Genomic DNA, 15679 nt, shown 5'->3' with positions numbered 1-15679 from the left:
AAACAAAAAAATTATAAAAACAACTATAACTATAGTAAAAAGCTAAGAGATAAACATGAAGATTAAAATATGACATCAAAAATACAAAATGTGCGAGAGGCAAGTAAAAAATGTAGATCTTTTAGAATCTGTTTAAACTGAAATGGCTACCAGTATAAAACAAGTAGATATAGTTGTAAGTCAAGATGTATGGGCGCCATGGTAACAGCAAATCAAAAATCTACATTAGATACACAAAACCTAAAAGGAAAGGAACACAAGCATACTACTAAAGAAAATCAGCAAACCACAAGGGAAGGAATAAAAAGTAAAAGATATGAACAGAGAACTACAAAAAAAGAAAGAAAACAAGTGATAAAATGGCAATAAGTACATACTTATTAATAATTACTTTAAATGTCACTGGACTAAATGCTTCAGTCAAAAGACATAGGGTGGGATTGGATTAAAAAACCAAGATTCTGCTATATACTGTCTACAAGAGACACACTTCAGAGCTAAAGACACAAACAGAATGAAAGTGAGGGGATAGAAAAAGATATTTCATGAAAATGGAAATGACAAGAAAGTAGGGGGTACCAATACTCATACCAGGCAAAATAAGCTTTAAAACAAAGGCTATAACAAGAGGCAAAGAAGGGTATTTTATAATGATAAAAGGATCAATATAATAAGAATATATTATATTTGCTAACATATATGCACCCAATACAGGAGCACCTAAATATATAAAGCAAATACAAACAGACATAAAGGGAGAAATTGACAGTAATACAATAATAGTAGGGGACTTTAACACCACACTGACATCAATGAACAGATCATACAAACAGAAAATCATTAAGGCAACAGTGGTCTCAAATGACAAAAGAGACCAGTTGAACTTAGTAGATATCTATAGGACATTCCATCCAAAGACAGCAGAATACACAATCTTTTCAAATGTACATGGAATGTTATGCAGGATACATCATGTGCTCAGCCACAAAATAATTCTCAACAAGTTTAAGAGGATAGAAATTATATCAAGCATTTTTTTCTGACCTCAATTGTATGAAACTAGAAATCAATTACAGAAAGAAAAAATGGAGAAAGAACAAACGTGTGCTACTAAGCATGCTACTAAAAAACATGCTACTAAAACACCAATGGGTCAATAAAGGAATCAAAGAGAAAATCAGAAAGTATCTCAAGACAAATGAAAATGGAAACACAATACTCTAAAATTTATGGGATGCAGCAAAAGCAGTTCTAAGATGGAAGTTTATAGCAATACAGCCTTCCTAAAAAACAAGAAAATCTCAAACAAACAGCCTAACGTACCACCTAAAAAATTAGGAAAAAAAAGAGCAAAGCCATAAATCAGCAGAAAGGAGGAAATAATAAAAATTATAGAGGAAATAAATAAAATAGAGATTAAAAAAACAATAGAGGGTAGGAGGAGTGGCAGTGGCCAGGCAGCTCAGTTTTGCAAAGGCTCTCGGCGTGCAACAGCCCACAGGCACCTGGCACGTGCCTGACCCACCACCTTCCTGCCCAAGAGGAAGGTCAGCTCCTCCAAGGGGGCGGTGAAGGAGGAGCCCAAGAGGAGTTTGGCGAGGTTGTCAGCTAAACCGGCTCCTGTAAAAGTGGAAACAAAGCCAAAAAGGCAGCAGGAAAAAATCTTCAGACAAAAAAGTGCAAACAAAAGGGAAAAGGGGAGCAAAGGGAAAACAGGCTGAAGTGACTAACCAAGAGACTGAAGAAGACTTACCTGCAGAAAATGGAGAAACTAAAAATGAGGAGAGCCCAGCTTCTGATGAAGCAGGAAAGAAAGAAGCCAAGTCTGATTAATATCACACACCCAGTCCTATCAATGGTCCCTGTCTCCCTTCTTGTACAATCCAGAGGAATACTTTTATCAACTATTTTGTAAATGCAAGTTTTTTAGTAGCTCTAGAAACATTTTGAAAAAGGAGGGAATCCCACCTCATCCCATTTTTTAAGTGTAAATCCTTTTTTTAAAGAGGTAAAATCATTTGCTGGTTGTTTATTTTTTGGTACAATCAGAAAATAGTGGAATATTAAATATGGGAGGCTTTGACTGTCTTGGGTGTCAGCTTAACATTCCACAGATGGAGGGTAGCTTTTATATCCTATAATACAAAGCATATTAAATGGCAGTTTGGAGTCAGTTATGCATTTAATGTCTTAAACACTTTAAATTACTTCTCTTCCCATGTTGTTTTTGGTAGGATTGTTTCCTAAAGCAAACCACTCACCCCTTGATCTTGGCTCTCCTGGGCAGAATTTTGTGCACTCTGTAACATCTTTGGTCATGGTAGTCCAGTTCTTCTAGTAACTGTTAATGTGCTGTGAACGATTGACAATTTGAGTATGTAGTGTACATGATATTAAATTGTGAATTAGTGGGACTTACAATGTAACAGCATACCAATATTTGAAGATATTGGTACTTGATATCCTGTGAAGGAAAATTTGCTTCCAAATTTTAAACTGGAAAGTCACTGGAATAACTGTTCAGAAAAGAATCACGACTACATGATTTTTTAGATTTTTGGTATGTATGTTGAGACTTGTGTACAAATTGAAATGTCTGTGTACTGATCCTCAAAACAACCAATAAAATCTCAATTATGAAAGAATCTCTTGAAGCACACACAAAAAAAACACTAGAAAAGATCAATGAAACCAAGAGCTGTATTTTGAAAAGATAAACAAAATTGATAAACTTTTAGGCAGGCTCAACAAGAAGAAAAGAGAGAGGACCCAAATAAACAAAATAAAAAATGAAAGAAGAGAAATAACAACCAATATCACATAAATACAAAAAATAATAATGGAATACTACAAACAGTTATATGACAACAAATTGGACAACCTAGAGGAAATGCACAAATTTCTAGAAATATACAACCTGCCAAGACTGAATCAGGAAGAAACAGATAATTTGAACAGACAAATCACTAGTAGTGAAATTGAATTTGTAATAAAACAAAACAAAACAAAACAAAAAAAACTCCCAGCAAAAAAAGTTCAGAACCAGAGAGCTTCACAGGGGAATTCTACCAAACATATAAAGAAGAGCTAATTCTTATCCTTCTCAAACTATTCCAAAAATTGACAGGATGGAACACTCCCAGATTTAATCTAAAAGGCACAATTACCCTGATACCAAATACAAACAAAGACACTACAAAAAAGAGAGAACATTACAGGCCAATGTCTTTGATAAATATATGCAAAAATTCTCCACAAAATATTCATAAAGCGAATTCAACAAAATGTAAAAAGGATTATACACCACGGTCAAGTTGGATTTATTCCAGGGACACAGGAAGGTTCAATATTTGTATATCAATCAATGTGATACACCACATTAAAAAAAGAAAGGATAAAAATCACATGGTCATCTCAATAGACACAGAAAAAGCATTTGACAAAATTCAACATCAATTCATGATAAAAAGTGGGTATAGGGGGAACATCTCAACATAATAAAGGCCATTTATGACAAACCCACAGCTAACATCATCATCAATGGTGAAAAGTTGAAAGTCTTTCCTTTAAATTTACAAACAAGACAAGGATACCCACTCTCTCCACTTCTATTTAACATAGTATTAGAAGTTTTGGCCACAGCAATCAGACAAGAAAAAGAAAAGGTATCCGAATTGGAAGGGAAGAAGTAAAATTGCCACTATTTGCAGATGATGAGATACTCTATATAGAAAACCCTGAAGTCTCCACCAAAAAACTATTAGAACTAGTAAATGAATTTAGCAAAATTGTAGAATACAATATTAATATACAGGCATCTGTTGCTTTTCTATACACTATTAATAAACTATCAGAAAGAAAGTAAAAAAGATTCCATTTAAAAATCACATGAAAAACATAAAGTACCTAGGAAAAAAAGTTAAGCAAGGAGGTGAAAGACCTATATTCTGAAAACTATAAGACATTGATGAAGGAAATTGAAGATTATAAAGAAATGGAAAGATATCCTGTGCTCTTGGATTGGAAGAATTAATAATATTAAAATGGCCATGTTATTCAAAGCAATACACATATTTAATGCAATCTCTATCAAAATACCCATGACATTTTCCACAGAACCAGAACAAATAATCTTAAAATATATATGGAACCATAAAAAACAAGCAAACCCCCCCCAAAAAAAAAAAACAAACTAAAAAATAAGAAAAAAAACCAAACTGCTGAAGCAATCTTGAGGAAAAAGAACAAAGCTGGAGGTATCACTCTTCTAGACTTCATACTATACTACAAAGCTACAGCAATCAAATAGCATGCTACTGGCACAAAAACAGACACTTAGGTCAAGGGAACAGAATAGAGAACCCCAAAGTAAACCCATGCACCTATGATCAATTAATCTATGACAAAGGAGAAAATAATATACAATGGAGAAAAGACAGTCTCCTCAATAAGTGGTGTTGGGAAAACTGGACAGCTACATGTAAAACAATGAGACTAGAACATTCCCTCACACCATATACAAAAATAAACTCAAAATGGATCAAAGACCTAAATGTAAGACCTAAACCCATAAAATTCCTAGAAGAGAACATAAGAAGAGCACTCTTTGAGATAAATTATAGCAATATTTTTTGGATATATCTCAAAAGCAAAAATGAACAAATGGGACCTAATTAAACTTAAAAACTTTTGCACAGCAAAGGAAACCAGTGTCAAAACAAAAAGATCATCTATAGAATGGGAGAAAATATTTGCAAATGATATTACAGACAGGGATTAATATCCAAAATATATAAATAGCTCATGTAACTCAACATGAAACAAACAACCCAATCAAAAATTGATCAGAAGACCTGAATAGACATTTTTCCAAAGAAGACATACAGATGGCTATTAGGCACATGCAAACATGCTTAACAACACTAATTATTAGTGAAATGCAAATCAAAACTACAGTGTGATATCACCTCACACCTGTCATAATGGTTATCATCAAAAAGACCAAAAATAACAAATGTTGGTGAGGATGTGGAGAAAAGGGAACCCTTGTGCACTGTTGGTGGGAATGTAAATTGGTGCACCACTATGGAAAACAGTATGGAGGTTCCTCAAAAATCTAAAAATAGAACTACCATATGATTCAACAATTCCACTTCTGAGTATATATCTGGAAAAGATGCAGGCAGACTCTCAACCACTGTGCCACCAGGGAAGCCCCTGGAAAAGATGAAAACACTGATTCAAAAAGATACATGCACCCCAATGTCATAGCAGTACTATTTACAATAGCCAAGATATGGAAGTAAACCAAGTGTCCATCAATAGATAAATGGATAAAGATGTGATATATATGAATATTAATAATTAAAAAGAATGAAATTCTGCCACTGCCAGCAATGTGGATGGACCTAGAGAATATTATGCTTAGTGAAATAAGTCAGAGAAAAACGAAATCCGTATAATATCACTTATATGTGGAATCCGAAAAGTAATACAAACATTCATACATAGCAAAACAGAAACAGACTGACAGATATAGAAAACAAACTAGTGATTAACAGTGGGGAAGGGGAGGGAGAGGGGCAGGATCCCATCCCCTAATGGGATTAAGAGATGTAATCTAATATGTATAAAATAGATAATCAACAAGAATATATTTTATATAGCACAGGGAATTATAGTCATTATCTTATAACTTTTAATGTAGTATAATCTGTAAAAATACAACCATTATGCTGTACACCTGAAACTAATATAATATTTTAAATCAACTACAATAAAAAAAACTATTTCAAAATAAAAAAGCTTTTTTTTTTTTAGCAGTACGCGGGCCTATCACTGTTGCGGCCTCTCCTGTTGCGGAGCACAGGCTCCGGATGCGCAGGCTTAGCGGCCATGGCTCACGGGCCCAGCCGCTCCGCGGCATGTGGGATCCTCCCGACCGGGGCATGAACCCGTGTACCCTGCATGTGCAGGTGGACTCTCAACCACTGCGCCACCAGGGAAGCCCCAAAAAAGCTTTTTTTAAAGAATACTTATAAACAAGATTCTGGTGCACAAAAGGGCTAATCCAAGTAAACAGAATTTCTTACCACATCCTTTATTAATAGGTTTTTAAATGAGGAGCATCTGGCATGCTATATGTAATAAAGAGAAACGTATTTTAGTTATATTTTACAGACAGAGAAACTGAAGTTCAGAGAACATTACTTGTCAAAGTTTACCCAACTGTTGATTTCATGAATAGTAAAAGTAGATGATCAGGAATTCCCACTGGAACATTTTCTGGTCCTTAAATGATTTATTATGGTGATTCTCAGGCACTGAAAAAAAGAGGTAAAATGTACAGATATAAAAATCCAGATATAGTCAGTACAAGTAAATGTAAGAATATTTTAAGTGATTAAGATGTTATTTCAAATCAGTGAGTAAAGGATACATTATTTAATAGTGTTCAGACAGTTGATTCTACATTTGGAAAAAAATCAATATGGGGCACCATATCTCCTAATCCAATCTATAGAAAAACTGATTTAAAAGTGGAAAACAGGGGAGGAGGAGCTTCAAGATGGCAGAAGAGTAAGACGTGGAGATCACCTTACTCCCAACATATACATCAGAAATACATCTACATGTGGAACAACTCCTACAGAACACCTACTGAACGATGGCAGAAGACCTCAGACCTCCCAAAAGGGAAGAAACTCCCCACATAACTGGGTAGGGCAAAAGAAAAAGCAGAGACAAAAGAATAGGGATGGGACCTGCACCAGTGGGAGGGAGCTATAAAGGAGGAAAGGTTGCCACACTAGGAAGGTCCTTCGTGGGCGGAGACTGTGGGTGGTGTAGGGGGAAAGCTTCGGAGCCACGGAGGAGAGCGCAGCAACAGGGGTGCGGAGGGCAAAGCGGAGAGATTCCTGCACAGAGGATCGGTGCCGACCAGCACTCACCAGCCCGAGAGGCTTGTCTGCTCACCCACTGAGGTGGGTGGGGGCTGAGAGCTGAGGCTCGGGCTTCGGTCGGATCCCAAGGAGAGGACTGGGGTTGGCTGTGTGAACACAGCATGAAGGGGGCTAGTGCACCACAGCTAGCCGGGAGGGAGTCTGGGAAAAAGTCTGGAGCTGCCGAAGAGGCAAGAGACTTTTGCTTGCCTCTTTTCTTCCTGGTGCACAAGGAAAGGGAATTAAGAGCACCACTTAAAGGAACTCCAGAGACGGGTGCAAGCCACGGCTATCAGCGCAGACGCCAGAGACGGGCATGAGACACTAAGGTTGATGCTGCCGCCACCAAGAAGCCTGTGTGCAAGCACAGGTCACTATTCACACCTCCCCTCCCTGGAGCCTGTGCAGCCCGCCACTGCCAGGGTCCCGTGATCCAGGGACAATTTCCCCGGGAGAACACACGGCAAGCCTCAGGCTGGTGCAACGTCACGCCAGAGCAGGCTGGCCCCACATTCCCTCCCCTCCCTCCCCCCGGCCAGAGACAGCCAGAGCCCCCGAATCAGCTGCTCCTTTAACCCCGTCCTGTCTGAGTGAAAAACAGACATCCTCAGGTGACTTACACACAGAGGCAGGGCCCAATACAAAGCTGAACCCCAGGAGCTGTGCGAACAAAGAAGAAAATGGAAATTTCTTCCAGCAGCCTCAGGAGCAGTGGATTAAGTCTCCACAATCAACTTGATGTACACTGCATCTGTGGAATACCTAAATAGACAATGAATCATCCCAAATCAAGGAGGTGGACTTTGGGAGCAACAATATATATATTTTTTCCCTTTTTCTCTTCTTGTGAGTGTGTATCTGTATGCTTCTGTGTGTGATTTTGTCGGTATATCTTTGCTTTTACCATTTGTCCTAGGGTTTCTGTTTGTCCGTTTTAATTTTTTTTTCTTTTAGTATAGTTTTTAGCACTTGTTATCATTGGTGGATCTGTTTTTTGGTTTTGTTGCTCTCCTCTTTCGTTCTTTTTTTATGACTTAAAAAATTTTTAATAATTTTTTTTTTATTTTAATAACTTTTAATTTGATTTAATTTAATTTTATATTCTTCTTTCTTTCTTTTTCTCTCTTTCATTCTGAGCCGTGTGGATGACAGGCTCTTCGTGCTCCAGCCAGGCATCAGGGCTATGCCTCTGAGGTGGGATAACCAAGTTCAGGACACTGGTCCACAAGAGACATCCCAGCTCCATGTAATATCAAATGGTGAAAATCTCCCAGAGATCTCCATCTCAACGCCAAGGCCTAGCTCCTCTCAATGACCAGTAAGCTACAGTGCAGGACACCCTATGCCAAACAACTAACAAGACAGGAATACAGCCCCATCCATTAGCACAGAGGCTACCTAAAATCATAATAAGGCCACAGACACCCCAAAACAATCCACCAGATGTGGACCTGCCCACCAGAAAGACAAGATGCAGCCTCATCCACCAGAACACAGGCACTAGTCCCCTCCAACAGGAAGCCAACACAACCCACAGAACAAAAGTTAGCCACTGGGGGAAGACACCAAAAACAATGGGAACTATGAACCTGAAGCCTGGGAAGAGGAGACCCCAACACAATAAGTTTGCAAAATGAGAAGACACAGAAACACACAGCAAATGAAGGAGCAAGGTAAAAACGCACCAGACCTAACAAATGAAGAGGAAATAGGCAGTCTACTGAAAATGAATTCAGAATAATCATGGGAAAGAGGATCCAAAATCTTGGAAATAGAGTAGAGAAAATAAAAGAAACGTTTAACAAGGACCTAGAAGAACTAAACAGCAAACAAACAGTGATGAACAACACAATAAATGAAATTAAAAATTCTGTAGAAGGAAACAATAGCAGAATAACTGAGGTAGAAGAATGGAGAAGTGACCTGGAAGATAAAATAGTGTAAATAACTACTGCAGAACAGAATAAGGAAAAAAGAATGAAAGGAATTGAGGAGAGTCTCAGAGACATCTGGGACAACATTAAACACACCAACATTCGAACTATAGGGGCCCCAGAAGACGAAGAGAAAAAGAAAGGGACTGAGAAGATACTTGAAGAGATTATAGTTGAAAACTTCCCTAATATGGGAAAGGAAATAGTTAAGTCCCGGAAGCACAGAGAGCCCCATACAGGATAAATCCAAGGAGAAACATGCCAAGACACATATTAATCAAACTATCAAATATTAAATACAAAGAAAATATTAAAAGCAAGAAGGGAAAAACAACAAATAACACACAAGGGAATCCCCATAAGGTTAACAGCTGATCTTTCAGCAGAAACTCTGCAAGCCAGAAAGGAGTGGCAGGACATATTTAAAGTGATGAAAGGGGAAAAAACTACAACCAAGATTACTCTACCTAGTAAGGATCTCATTCAGATTTGATGGAGCAATTAAAACCTTTACAGACAAGCAAAAGTTAAGAGAATTGAGCACCACCAAACCAGCTTTACAACAAATGCTAAAGGAACTTCTCTTGGCAGGAAACACAAGAGAAGGAAAAGACCTACAATAACAAACACAAAACAGTTAAGAAAATGGTAATAGGAACATACATATTGAAAATTACCTTAAATGTAAATGGATCAAATGCTCCAACCAAAATACAAAGAATTGCTGAATGGATACAGAAACAAGACCCATATATATGCTGTCTACAAGAGACCCACTTCAGACCTAGGGACACACACAGGCTGAAAGTGACAGGACGGAAAAAATATTCCATGCAAATGAAAATAAAACTGCAGTAGCAATTCTCATATCAGACAAAATAGACTTTAAAACAAAGATTATTACAAGAATAAAAGGAGGGCACTATATAATGATCAAGGGATCAATCCAAGAAGAGGATATAACAATTGTATATATTTATGTATCCAACACAGGAGAACCTCAATGCATAAGACAAATACCAACAGCCATAAAAGGGGAAATTGACAATAGTTGGGGACTTTAACACCCCACTTTCACCAATGGACAGATCATCCAAAATGAAAATAAATAAGGAAACACAAGTTTTAAATGATACATTAAACAAGGTGGACTTAATTGATATTTATAGGACATTCAATCCAAAAAAAAAGAATACACTTTCTTCTCAAGTCCTCATAGAACATTCCCCAGATAGATCAAATCTTGGGTCACAAATCATGCCTTGGTAAATTTAAGAAAATTGAAATCATATCAAGTATCTTTTCCGACCACAATGCTATGATACTAGACATCAATTACAGGAAGAAATCTGTAAAAACTACAAACACATGTAGGCTAAACCATACAGTACTTAATAACCAAGAGATCACTGAAGAAATCCAAGAGGAAATTTAAAAATACCTGGAAACAAATGACAATGAAAACACGATGACCCAAAACCTATGGGATGCAACAAAAGCAGTTCTAAGAGGGAAGTTTATAGCAATACAAGCCTACCTTAAGGAACAAGAAATTTCTCAAGTAAACAACCGAACCTTACACCTAAAGCAATTCGAGAAAGAAGAACAAAAAACCCCAAAGTTAGCAGAAGGAAAGAAATCATAAAGATCAGACCAGAAATAAATGAAAACTAAATGAAGAAAATAATAGCAAAGGTCAATAAAACTAAAAGGTGGTTCTTTGAGAAGATAAACATAAGTGAAAAACCATTAGCCAGACTCATCAAGAAAAAAAGGAAGAAGACTCAAATCAACAGAATTAGAAATAAAAAAGGAGAAGTAACAATTGACACTGCAGAAATACAAAGGATCATGGGAAATTATTACAAGCAACTTTATGCCAAAAAAATGGACAACCTGAAAGAAATGAACACATTCTTAGAAATGCACAACCTTCTGAGACTGAACCAGGAAGAAATAGAAAATATGAACAGACCAATCACAAGCACTGAAATTGAAACTGTGATTAAACATCTTACAACAAACAAAAGCCCAGGACCAGATGGCTTCACAGCAAATGCTATCAAATATTTAGAGAAGAGATAAGACCTACCCTTCTCAAACTCTTCCAAAATATAGCAGAGGGAGGAACACTCCCAAACTCATTCTACGAGGCCACCATCACCCTGATACCAAAAGCAGACAAATATGTCTCAAAGAAAGAAAACTACAGGCCAAAATCACTGATGAACATAGATGAAAAAATCGTCAACAAAATACTAGCAAACAGAATCCAACAGCACATTAAAAGGATCATACAACATGATCAACTGGGATTTATCCCAGGAAGGCAAGGATTCTTCAATATACGCAAATCAATCAATGTGATAAACCATGTTAACAAATTGAAGGAGAAAAACCATATGATCATCTCAATAGATGCAGAGAAAGCTTTCAACAAAATTCAACACCAATTTATGATAAAAACCCTGCAGAAAGTAGGCATAGAGGGAACTTGCCTCAACATAATAAAGTCCATATATGACAAACCTACAGCCAACATTGTCCTCAATAGTGAAAAACTGAAACCATTTCCACTAAGGTCAGAACAAGACAAGTTTGCCCACTCTCACCACTTTTATTCAACATAGTTTTGGAAGTTTTAGCCACAGCAATCAGAGAAGAAAAATAAATAAAACAATCCAAATGTGAAAAGAAGAAGCAAATATGTCACTGTTTGCAAATGACATGATATTATACATAGAGAATCCTAAAGATGCTACCAGAAAACTACTAGAGCTAATCAATGAATTTAGTAAAGTAGCAGGATACAAAATTAATGCACAGAAATCTCTTGCATTCCTATACACTAATGAAGAAAATCTGAAAGTGAAATTAAGATAACACTCCCATTTACCATTGCAACAAAAAGAATAAAATACCTAGGAATAAACTACCTAGGGAGACAAGAGACCTGTAAGCAGAAAATTATAAGACACTGATGAAAGAAATTAAAGATGTTACAAACAGATCGAGAGATATACCATGTTCTTGGATTGGAAGAATCAACATTGTGAAAATGAATATACTACTCAAAGCAATCTACAGATTCAATGCAATCCTTATCAAACTACCACTGGCATTTTTCACAGAACTGGAGCCAAAACTTTCACAGTTTGCATGGAAACACAAAAGACCCCGAATAACCAAAGCTATCTTGAGAAAGAAAAATGGAGCTGGAGGAATCAGGCTTCCTGACTTCAGGCTATACTACAAAGCTACAGTAAACAAGACAGTATGGTACTGGCACAAAAACAGAAATATAGATCAATGGAACAGGATAGAAAGCCCAGAGATAAACCCACGCACATATGGTCACCTTATCTTTGATAAAGGAGGCAGGAATATACAGTGTAGAAAAGACAGTCCCTTCAATAACTGGTGCTGGGACAACTGGACATCTACATGTAAAAGAATGAAATTAGAACACTCCCTAACACCATACACAAAAATAAGCTCAAAATGGACTAAACACCTAAATGTAAGGCTAGACACTATCAAATTCTTAGAGGAAAACATAGGCAGAACACTCTATGACATAAATCACAGAAAGATCCTTTATTGACCCAACTCCTTGAGAAATGCAAATAAAAACAAAAATAAATAAATGGGACCTAAGAAACCTAAAAGCTTTTGCACACAAAAGGAAATCATAAACAGGACAAAAAGACAACCCTCAGAATGGGAGAAAATATTTGCTAATAAAGCAACTGACAAAGGATTAATCTCCAAAATTTACAAGCAGCTCATGCAGCTCAATATCAGAAAAACAAACATCCCAATCCAAAAATAGCCAGAACAACTAAATAGACATTTATCCAGAGAAGATATATGATTGCCAGCAAACACTTGAAAGAATGCTCAACATCATTAATCAGTAGAGAAATGCAAATCAAAACTACAATGAGATATCATCTCACACCCGTCAGAATGGCCATAATCAAAAAATCTGAAAACAATAAATGCTGGAGAGGGTGTGGAGAAAAGGGAACCCTCTTGCACTGTTGGTGGGAATGTAACTTGATACAGCCACTCTGGAGAACAGTATGGAGGTTCCTTAAAAAACTACAAATAGGACTACCATATGACCCAGCAATCCCACTATGGGGCATATATCCTGAGAAAACCATAATTCAAAAAGAGTCATGTACCACAATGTTCATTGCAGCTCTATTTACAATAGCCAGGACATGGATGCAACTTAAGTGCCCATCAACAGATAAATGGATAAAGATGTGGTACATATATACAATGGAATATTACTCCGCCATAAAAAGAAATGAAATTGAGTTATATGTAGTGAGGTGGTGGACCTATAGTTTGTCATACAGAGTGAAGTTAGTCAGATAGAGAAAAAGAAATACCGTATGGTAACACATATATATGGAATCTAAATAACAAACAAAACTATATGGTCATGAAGAACCTATGCGCAAGACATGAATAAAGATGCAGACCTACTAGAGAATGGACTTGAGGATACGATGAGGGGGAAGGGTAAGCTGGGGACAAAGTGAGAGAATGGCATGGGCATATATACACTACCAAATTTAAAATTTATAGCTAGTGGGAAGCAGAAACATAGCACAGGGAGATCAGCTCAGTGCTTTGTGATCAGCTAGAGGGGTGGGTTAAGGAGGGTGGGAGGGAGGGAGATGCAAGAGGGAAGAGATATGGGGACATATGTATATGTATAACTGATTCACTTTGTTATAAAGCAGAAACTGAGACACTATTGTGAAGCAATTATACTCCAATAAAGATGCTACAAAAAAAAACCCAAACAAACCCCCCAAAACAAAAACAAACAAACAAAAAAAGTGGAAAACAAAACCATAAAAGTGTAAGAAGAAAATAAAGTGACTTTTTCTTTATGATCTTGCTGTGTGCAATATTTTTCTAAGAAAGAATCCAAAGGCCTAAACTATAAAAGAAAAGACATGGATTTACCTAAAGTAAAAGCTAATACATTTTTACATCCAGAAAACCTGAACAGTATACAAAACCCCTCAAGTTTCCCCTTTGTAGTCACATCCACTTCCTTTCTGCCCCTATCCCCTACTTAACCCCTGGAAAACACTAGTATTTTATGCCTTATTATAATTTTGTCATTTCAAGATTTTTATATACATGGAACTGTACAGGTTGTAACCTTTTTGAATTGGCTGTTTTTGCTCAACATCATTTTCTGGAGATTCATAAAGGCTACTGCACATATCAATAACTCATTTTTATTGCTGAGTAATATTCCATAGTATGGATATACCATACTTTGTTCAATTATTCACCCATTAAAGACATCTGTATTGTTTTCATTTTTTGGCTATTACAAATAAAGCTACTACAAAGTTTTATGGACAGGTTTTTCTGTAGGCATATGTCTAAATTTCTCTGGAATAAATTGCCAGGAGTGCAATTTCTGGGTTGTATGGTAGTTTCATATTTAGGTTTTAAAGAAAATGCCAAGCTGTTTTCCAGGGTGTCTGTATCATTTTGCTTTCCCAGCAATAATCCATGAGTGATCTAGTTTCTCTGCAATCTCTCCCGATTTGGTATTATCACTTTTTTTTTATGTCAGTCATTCTGATAGGTGTGCAGTTATATCTCATTTTGATTTAACTTTGTTTTCCCTCAATGGCTAATGATGTTAACATCTTTTCATGTGCTTATTTATCATTTGTGTATATTCTTCAGTGAATGTCTTTTACCCATTAGGTCATTGGATTGTTTCTGGTTTTTTCACTGTTTAGTTTTGAGAATCCTTTATATATTCTAGGTACTAGTCCTTTGTTAGTTATGTGCTTTGCAAGTGTTTTCTCTCATTCTAGCTTGCCTTTCATTGTCACAGAGTAAATGTTTTAATTTTGATGAAATTCAGTTTATCATTTTTTCTTTATGGGTCATCCTTTTGGTATCAAGTCAAAGAAATCATTGCCTAGCCCTAGACCCTGAAGATGTTTTCCAAATTTTCTCCTCCACTTTGATTTTGGCATATTTATCTTTGTTTTTTTCTGTGACTTTCTGAACTTATTTATTAGTTCTAGATGATTTCTGTAGATTCCTTGGGATTTTCATATATACAATCATGTCATTTGCAAATAGGGACAGTTTTGTTTTCTTTTTTCTTTTTTTTTAACTTTTAATTTTATATTATAGTTGATTAACAATGTTGTGTTAATTTCAGGTGTACCACAAACTGATTCAGTTATACATATACAGGTACCTATTCTTTTTCAAATTCTTTTCCCATTTAGGTTGTTACATAATGTCAAGCAGAGTTCCCTGTGCTATACAGTAGGTCCTTGTTGGTTATCCAATTTAAATAGAGCAGTGTGGTTACCAGGCCAGAAGCGTGGGGGAAAGGAATAGTTAGGGAGTTTGGGATTGATATGTACACACTGCTTTCTTCTTTTCTGAACTATATGCCTTTTATTTCCTTTCTTGTCTTGTTGTTCTTTTCTTTTCAATATTGTTAAACTGTGTTTTCTAATATTTTATTAAGGATATTTTAATCTCTACTTCTGAGGTAGATTGGTCTATCATTTTCTTTTTATATCTACTGTTTATGTTTGGTTTTCTTATTAGGATAAGACTAGTTTCATAAGACGAAATGGGAAGTGTTTCTTCTATTTTCTGTAAGAAATTGTGTAGAACTGATGTTAATTCTTTAATTATTTGGTAGAATTCTCCAGTAACATCATCTGTGCTTGAAGATTTTATTTTTGAGAATTTTAAAATTATAAATTCAATTTCCTTAATAGTAAC

The 15679-nt window shown here is 36.2% G+C and overlaps 1 pseudogene; it reads left to right on the top strand.

The window, feature by feature from the left end:
• Positions 1–1520: 1520 nt before the first annotated feature.
• LOC111168066 (non-histone chromosomal protein HMG-14 pseudogene) lies at positions 1521–5951 on the top strand (annotated as a pseudogene).
• The last annotated feature ends 9728 nt before the right edge of the window (positions 5952–15679 follow it).

This window comes from Delphinapterus leucas, chromosome 7 (assembly GCF_059928025.1).
Source record: "Delphinapterus leucas isolate spDelLeu-1000000601 "Yukka" chromosome 7, BTC_Dleu_Yukka2, whole genome shotgun sequence".
Lineage (NCBI taxonomy): Eukaryota > Metazoa > Chordata > Mammalia > Artiodactyla > Monodontidae > Delphinapterus > Delphinapterus leucas.
The sequence above is the reverse complement of the archived record's forward strand: the minus strand, read 5'-3'. Positions and strand labels throughout refer to the sequence as shown.